This window comes from Mus caroli, chromosome 13, assembly GCF_900094665.2.
Source record: "Mus caroli chromosome 13, CAROLI_EIJ_v1.1, whole genome shotgun sequence".
NCBI classification, from domain to species: domain Eukaryota; kingdom Metazoa; phylum Chordata; class Mammalia; order Rodentia; family Muridae; genus Mus; species Mus caroli.
The window spans coordinates 72,809,280-72,818,450 of NC_034582.1; positions in this window are offsets into that span (position 1 = coordinate 72,809,280).

The following is a 9,171-nucleotide window of genomic DNA, read 5'->3' on the forward strand; positions in this document are numbered from 1 at the left end:
AGAACTGGGATTAGATCTTCTTTGAAGGTCTGATAGAACTCTGCACTAAACCCATCTGGTCCTGGGCTTTTTTTGGTTGGGAGACTATTAATGAATGCTTCTATTTCTTTGGGTGATTTTTCTTTTTTAGAGACAGAGGTTCGGAAATTGGATGTTTTCTTTTGAGACAAGGTTTCTCTGTGTAGCCCTGGCTGTCTGCCCTGGAACTCTGTAGACCAGGCTGGTCACAGCCTCAGAGATCTTCTTGCCTCTGTCTCCCAAGTGCTGGATTAAAGGCATGTGCTACCACCACCCATCAAAGTTATAGTCTTAAAAAATTTATGGAAAAAGAGATTTTGGAAAAATAGCAAATATATTAAAATAATAAAGAAGATTAAAAATAATGGCAAGAAAATTCTTGGGTCAGTTATAAGCTTCTTAAATTTGAAGTGCTCACATAGGATACCAGAAGCAGTGTAATAGTTTTCAGAGACATGGTAATTTATTAGTTCTTAAAAAGTTATTTATATGTTATTTATTAGGAGCTAATTCATTTATTTAAAATATTTATTTACTTTATAAGTAAAATATATAAGTTTTCATGTTTCCTCAGAAGAGGACATAGGATCCTATTACAGGTGGTTGTGAACCATCACGTGGTTACTAGGAATTGAACTCAGGATCTCCCAAAAAGCAGCCAAATGCTCTAAACCACTCAGTCATCTCTCCAGGCCAGGAGCTAAATTTATTAGTATATGTTGTGATACTGACTGCTATGATATTCTGGAACAGGAAGGGAAGTTAGGATTCCTCAGTGGGTCTTGTCTTCCTTTGGACATCTTTATTGCTATTGTTAATTTTGCTTTGGGTAGGAATTCATTTCAGGTGTGGAAGATACAAAAAAGCCCAAGCAAGCACTATGTCTCCCCTCTCCAACGTTAGTGCCTTCTTTAGTTACTTGGCTATTACATTGACTTACTGTCTCATTTGTCTCACATGTTTGTAGATTTCTATTTCTACAACTTCTATTTTGATCAGTTTGAATATACCTTCTACCCTGGATCTGTGATCATTGCAATATGTTTTATTTTTCGTTTAAGCTGAATATCCTTTCTTTTCCTCTGCTCCTTCCACTTGTCCTCATTTTCTTCCATCCGGATAGTAAAGATGTGTTGCACTGAGAAAAGCTTTCTGTTTTGTTTTTGACAAAGTAGCCTAGGTTAGCTAGAATCTCTTGATTCTCCTGTTTCAGTTGTGACTGCTGGGGATACAAGTGTGAACCTTTCCCTGGCTGTACCTTTCTAAAGGAGCAAGTTATGAGGCAAAAGACAATTGAAGGTCATCATTGCTCAATACAAAGAAGGATTCACCAATCTCTGCAACTATGAGGATGCTTTTCTAGAATGCTAGAGATTACAAACTTCACATGGCAGAATCGAAAATAAGCACCTTTCATTAGAAAATTTAATTTTCTAATCATCCTATCATTTATGGTGGAACCAGGGTGTACAGTTTGTGTCATAACAAGTAAGATACCTCTTGCTTTTATTTTACCTGTATGAGTGAGGCAGGCATGGGAGAGTTGGCCTTTGCAGTATGTTTTAATTTTCTTTTAATCTGAATATCCTTTCTCTCCCTCTGCTTCTTCCAGTTGTCCTAATTTTCTTCCATCCAGATATATTTGATTACATTTTTGCATATTGATGATATTTAGTTATTGGAAAGCAAGTTCTTTAAAAGTATAAAAAATCATTAAAGTTTTAATGAGGGCAAATCAAAGTGAAGAAAATATACAGGTTATTTGTGAGAATATAAGACAATGAATGCTTCTGGGGCTGGAGAGATTGTTCAGCAGCTGAGAGCACATGTTCTTTTAGAAAACCCAAGTGTGATTTTCTACAGTTCCAGGGAATCTGACACCTTCTTCTGACTTCCTTGGGCATCAGATATATAAGTTGTGTATATACATACATACATACAGGCAAAATATTCATACATATAAAATAAAAATAACTATTTTAATAAATAACATGTTTCTACAAATTCCAAGATTTTAAAAATACATAATTTACACGTTTACTAAAAGAACAATGAAAATTACGAAAGAAGTGCTTGGAAGTGTTACAATAATGGTGATAATGGGTTAATAATGGGGTGATAATGGGGTAATAATGGGTTGATAAAACTTACAAACGTTTTATATTTTGTATTTTCTAATTACCCATTAACCAGGGAATGATGCAATAGTATGATTTTCCAATATTGTATACTGCTTCCTCATAAATTTAGAGGGTAGCTATATTTAATTTATTATAATAAAAATATAGTCAATGATAAAATAAACATTATGAAGGACAATTCTTACTATTGGTTGAATGCAGTTCAAAATAGAAAGAAGTAAAGAAAATATATTGTGTGTGTATGTGTGTTTATTCATGCTGTATAGCTTGGATTTGTAATGCTAAAGATTGTAATGGTAAAGCTGTTGTTGATACTGCTGGATGAAACACAAAGAAAGATATAAAATTTCCTGAAACAGTACTATATTAAAGGCATTGAAATTACTGGTACTGATGTTGCCACTGGTAGGCCAAATGCTAACTTTTACATGCTAGATGAAAGTAAAGATTTCTTGGCCAACATCTTAAGGTTTTACCAATCTCCATCTGGCTCCTATCATTTGGGCTGTAACTAAGATGCATTCTCCAGCCTCAGCAGCCTAGTTGTTGCCTCTCATTGGAGGCCACAGAAACAGGATCAATGGTGACAATCTTCACAAAGAAGAGAAGAAAATGACAGCTAGGTCTACCATGGATATGCAGTATTGTGCTCCTGTAAACTGTGTTCATGACCTTTGTCATCCCTCATGGTACCAATTCACTTCTTCACAACACTTACTGAATAAGAAAAGTGGTAAAAGGGTTGAACTGGAATAAAAAGTAAGAAAGTGTTTAGAATACAGAGAAAATTTTTATTGGTTTAGGAAAAGGGCAGCAGGAAGTTCTCTTCTCCGCTTTATGACCTTTTAGCCACAGTAGAGGCTAGGCTTACAGTGCCCAGTGTTAAGTCCTTCCTGTGCGTAGGCTGTAAGTCCAGAGCTGTTATTCTCCAAGATAAAAGTTTTGATACTTTGACACTGCGGATAGTGCCAGTCCAGCCATTGTTGTAGTTCACAGGTTTTACATCTGGGTACAACTGATTGCCTCTCCCTTGGCAGCTTGTATAACACCTTCCCACACTAGGAGAGCCAGTCTTTAGGGAGGAGGTTCCCAATTTGATTACTTTTAGCTTGATTTCTTTCAGTCCTGTATCCAAAGTGTGTGTTGTGTTGTCTTCAGCAATGGAGTATTACATTCTGAGAGGCAACAAAGGGGAGCCACACAACCTATAATTTTTTCAAATCTGTTGGACAACCTTTACCAACAACTCAAAGCAAGGTTTCCCATGCCTAGAACTGGGATTTTATTAGCGAGTCTACAGCTTTGGTGGGAGCATTATCACCTTAAGTGGCATAACTTCATTTATTTATGTATTCACATATGCTTGTATGCATATATTTATTTTTAAGTAAATACAAAATAATGTTTCTTATGGCTTTCCAACCACTGCTGATGTTCTCCACCCCGCCTCCCCCTGCCCCCGCATCCCTTCAGGCTCCTCCCTAGTGCTTCCTTTCCCCCCAAAAGAGCCACTCCCATTTTTCTCATCCCTCACCCTGACAGCACTTGTGTCCTACTAGCTTCTTCTCTGCCCCAATCCTGGCACGACGGTCCCTTTTTACTTTAATAGTTTCTCCAGTTACTCCAAGTTATACAACTTGCATCTGAACATTGGCACTAGGAACTACAAATGAGAGAGAGAATGTGACATATGTCTTTCTCAGCCTGGGCATTCCCACTTAAGATAATATTTTCCTCTTCCTCCTCCTCCTCCTTCGTTTTGTTTTTTTAGAGACAGGGTTTCTCTGAGTAGACCTGGCTGTCCTGGATCTCACTCTGTAGACCAGGCTGACCTTGAACTCAGAGATCAGATTGCCTCTGCCTCCCAAGTGCTGGAATTAAAGGCGTGCGCCACCGTTGTCCCGCAATATAATATTTTCTAATTCTATCTTTTTACATGCAAATACAGCATCTGTGCACATAGTTGAGGAAGTACCTGTGGATTAGGATCCTGATCATTTGGACACACATTAAAGAGTGCTTATAGCTTGGCCATATGGTAGGCTTTTTCCCCCCATATTTTAGACTTTTGAGAATGTTCTATAGTCATTTTCAGAGTGTCTGGTCCAGTATGAAATCTCAGCAATAGTGAATGAGGGTTCCTTTCCCATGGACTATATAGCTTACGATTTTTATTTGAATGGTTTATACAATACTATCATATCATACATTTACTTTACTTGAACATCTATACACATATTTGCTCAACAAGAAAAGCAAAAAATAAAAAAAAGAGTAAACACGTGTTCTGAAATTTGCAATGACTGTGGCTCTGTTCCTCGTTTTAGTCACTTTGCAGGTCTGGTCACAGAATATAAAGACACATGTTTCTTTGTTTCTGTGTTTTTGCTGGTTCTTGTCATTGAACCTATGACTTCAAGATTGATAGACAAACATCCTGCCACTTCAATACATCCACAGCCTCAAAAATCTATTTTTAAAATAGGATGTGAAATAGAAAATGAATTAATTCATCTGCTACTTAACCAAAGAAAAGCGATATGCAAGTATGATAGAAAGCATATCTATTTTCAACATGTTATTGTCTAATTTTACTTATATTCTGGCTCTATCTATCATCTATCTATCATCTATCTATCTATCTATCTATCTATCTATCTATCTATCTATCTATCTATCTATCTATCTATCTATCTATCGTTTGTAACTATTGTGAAGGATGTTGTTTCCTTAATTTCTTTCTCAGCTTGTTTATCCACTACTGATTTGTTTGTGTTGGTTTTATATCCAGCCACATTGCTGAAGTTTTTTGTTTTTTTGTTTTTTTGTTTTTTTAAATCAGGTTAGGAGTTCTCTGGTAGAATTTTTGGGGTTGATTATGTATACTATCATATTCTCCACAAATAGTGATACCTTGAGTTTTTCATTCCTAATTTGTATTCCTTGACTTCCTTTTGATGTCTAATTGCTCTAGCCAGAATTTTGAGTACTGAATTAAATAGACAGGAAGAGACTAGGCAGCCTTGTCTAGTCCCTGATTTTAGTGGGATTGCTTGAAATTTCTCCCTAATTAATTTGATGTTGGCTATTGGTTTTCTATATATTGCTTTTATTATGTTTAGGCATGTGCCTTGAATTCCTGATCTTTCCAAGACTTTTAACATTAAGGGGTGATGCATTTTGTCAAAGGCATTTTCCGCACTTAAGGAGATGATCATGTAATTTTTTTCTTTGAGTTTGTTTATATAGTGGATTACATTGATGGATTCCCATTTATTGAAACATCCCTGCATCCCTGGGATGAAGCCTACTTGGTGAATGATAGTTTTAATGTGTCTTTGGATTTGGTTTTCAAGATTTTTTTTTTAACTCAAAGTGACTTTATTACTTGTGTATACAACAGCATTAATGTCACTGGAGCAGTGGCTGTGGGCGACTCATATTTTCAATTGGGTGGGAGCACCTGCTTAGTCTTATAGTATCAAGCCAGCGGATGAATTCTACTCCCTATGAGAGTCAGGAGGAATTCAGCATACTTATCCTTTCTCTTCCTCTCAAGGTGCTTTCAGACAGCAGCTGCTTTCTTAATCAAATGGTAGAGATCCCCAGGGAGATCGGGGGCAAGGCCTTTGGACTAAAGGATTCTCAAGATTTTAATTCCAGTCACAAAATGGACCTGGGCCACCCCGTGTGAGTCCCTCAGGATCACACCTATCTGGGAGGGAGTCAGGCCTTTATTGGCAAACTTGTAAATTTGTTCCTTCACCTCGTCAGATGTCAACTTCAGCCATGTGGGGACACTACAGCAGTAGGGCTGTACCAACTAGGAGCTTGCATGCAACCCATGGTGGTGGAGGTCTGACAGCAAAGAGAGCAGTTTTTGAGAATTTTATTAAGTATTTTTGCATCAATATTCATAAGGGAAATTGGCCTGAAGTTCTCTTTCTTTGTTGGGTCTTTGTGTGGTTTAGGTATCACAATATAACTATGGCTTCATAGAATGAATTGGATAGTGTTAGTGTTAGTTCTGTTTCTATTTTGTGGGATGGTTTAAGAAATATTGGTATTAAGTCTTCTTTGAAGGTCTGATAGAATTCTGAACTAAAACCGTATGGCTTTGGGTTTTGTTGTTGTTGTTGTTGTGAGATATTTAATGACTGCTTTTGTATGGGACTGTTTAGATAGTTTATCTGTTCCTGATTTAACTTTGGTACCTGGTATCTGTCTAGAATATTATTCATGTCATCTAGACTTTCTAGTTTTGTTTAGTATAGGCTTTTGTAGTAAGACCTGATGGTTTTTGGAATTTCCTCAGTTTGTGTTGTTATGTCTCCTTTATCGTTTTTGATTTTGTTAACTTGTATATTGTCTCTGTGCCCTTTAGTTAAGCAAAGGTTTTATTTATTTTGTTTATTTTCTCAAAGAACTATCTCCTGGTTTTGTTGATGCTTTGTATAGTTTTTTGTTTGTTTGTTTGTTTGTTTGTTTCTACTTGGTTGATGTTAACCCTGAGTTTATTTTATACTTTCTACTCCTCTTGGGTATATTTGCTTCTTTTTGTTCTAGAGCTTTCAGGTGTGCTATCAAGCTGCTAGTATATGCTCTCTCCAGTTTCTTTTTGGAGGCACTCAGAACTATGAGTTTTCCTCTTAGCACTGCTTTCTTTGTGTCCCATAAATTTTGGTATGTTGTGGCTTCATTTTCATTAAATTCTAAAAAGTCTTTAATTTCTTTCTTTATGTCTTCCTTGACTAAGTTATCATTGAGTAGATTGTTGTTCAGCTTCCACATGTATGTGGGCTTTCTGTTGCTTTTTGAAGACCATCCTTATTCCATGGTGATCTGATAGAATCCATGGGATTATTTCAGTCTTTTTGTATCTGTTGAGGCTTGTGTTGTGTCTTATTATATGATCAATTTTCGAGAAGGTACCATGAGGTACTCATAACAATAATATGTATTTGTTTTAGAGTGAGATGTTCTGTATATATCTGTTAAATTGATTTGGTTTATAACTTCTGTTAGTTTTACTGTGTTTCTGTTTACTTTCTCTCTCCATGATCTGTCCATTGGTGAGAGTGAGGTGTTGAAGTCTCCCATTATTATTGTTTGAGGTTCAATGTGTGGTTTGAACTTTAGTAATGTTTCTTTTACAAATATTATGCACATTTGCAGTGTAGACATTTAGAATTGAGAGATCATCTTGGTAGGTATAAAGTGTCTTTCCCCATATCTTTTTGAAAACTTTTGGTTGAAAGTCTATTTTATTGGAAGTTAAAATGGCTATACAGCTTGTTTTTGGGGGACTGTTTGCTTGGACAATTTTTTCATTTTACTCTGAGGTAGTGTCTGTCTTTGTCACTAAGGTGTGTTTCCTGCATGCATTATTGTGTTTTTTGATTATTATGTGTGTTATTGATTATTATGTGATGAGAGGATTTTCTTTTCTGGTCCAATCTATTTAGCGTTCTGTAGGCTTCTTGTATATTTATGGCCATCTCTTTCCTTACGTTAGGGAAATTTTCTTTTGTGATTTTTGTTGAAGTTGTTTTCTGGCCCTTTGGACTGGGAATCTTCACTCTCTTTTATTACTATTATTCTTAGGTTTGGTCTTTTCATTGTGTCCTTAATTTCCTGGATGTTATGGGTTAACTTTTTGTGCTCTTTATTTTCTTTGAGTGTTGTGTCAATATCTTCTATGGTATATTCTACTCCTGAGATTCTCTTTTCTGTCTCTTGTATTCTATTGTTGATGTTTGCATCTGTAATTTCTGATCTCTTTCCTAGGTTTTCTATCTCCAGGGTTGCCTTTTTTTTTTTGGTGATTTCTTTATTGTTTCTCCTTCCATTTTTAGAACTTGGATTGTTTTGTTCAATTCCTTCACCTGTTTGATTTTGTTTTCCTGTATTTCTTTAAGGAATTTATGTGTTTCCTCTTTAAGGACTTCTACTTGTTCACATGTGTTCTCCTGGATATGTTTAAGGGAGTTATTTATGACCTCCATAAGGTCTTACATCTTCATGAGATAGCAATGTTGGTCAGAAACTTGCTTTTCAGGTGTGTAAGAGTATCCAGGTCTTACTATGGTTGGAGAACTGGTTTCTTATAGTGCCAACTTGCATTGGTTTCTGTTCCTTATGTTCTTATGCTTGCCTTTCACCATCTGGTTATCTCTGGTGTTAACTGGCCTTGCTATCTTTGACTTTATCCTGTCCCTTTTGTGAGCCTGGTTATAATGTACTTCTTGGGAGACAAGTTTTCTCTGGGTGTGGGAAGGGTCTAAAGCAGTGAATCTGTTCAGACCAGAGTTGTAGACCAGAAGGAAGATGTCACTATTTTTTGGTAGTTTTTAGAAGTCAGTGCATGCTGTTCTATTTTGAATGGTATTTGGTTTGGCAATGTTCACTACTAGCCTCTGCAGTGATGACCCCAGATGTGTGCACATATACAAGTGTATAGCCACATATGGGCACATGTATGTGAAGGTCAGAGGTTAACACTGTATGCCTTCCTCAATTATTCTCTTCCTTATTTTTTGAGACAATAGTTTGCACTTAACTTGAGGCTCATTAATGCTGCTAGACTTGCTGGCCAGAAAGCTCCAGGGATCCTCTTTTTTCTGCTCCTTCCTCTCCATTCTGCAGTTATAGACTTGCACTTCAGTACTTGGCTTTTTAATTGTTCCTGAAGATCTGAACTCAGGTAGTCATGCATATTCAGCAGGTACTTTACTACTGAGGGATCACATTAGCTGTGTTTTATAAACCTGAAGATCTGTCTTGCTGTTGGTAAACCATCAGCTTTTATATGAATTGTTGGGAACGACCCTGTGTGAATGTTAATTGCCCTGTCAGCCATAAGTGCTTACTTACAAAGTTTTGGCTTTAGTGGAAAAGTATTATATTAGTTGAGATTTCTGTGGGAAAAATTTGAGGCCTCTATGGGAAAGTACTACCCCTAGTTAAGAACAAATAGCTATAGATCTTGTGGACAGGTACCTAGCAACCCATT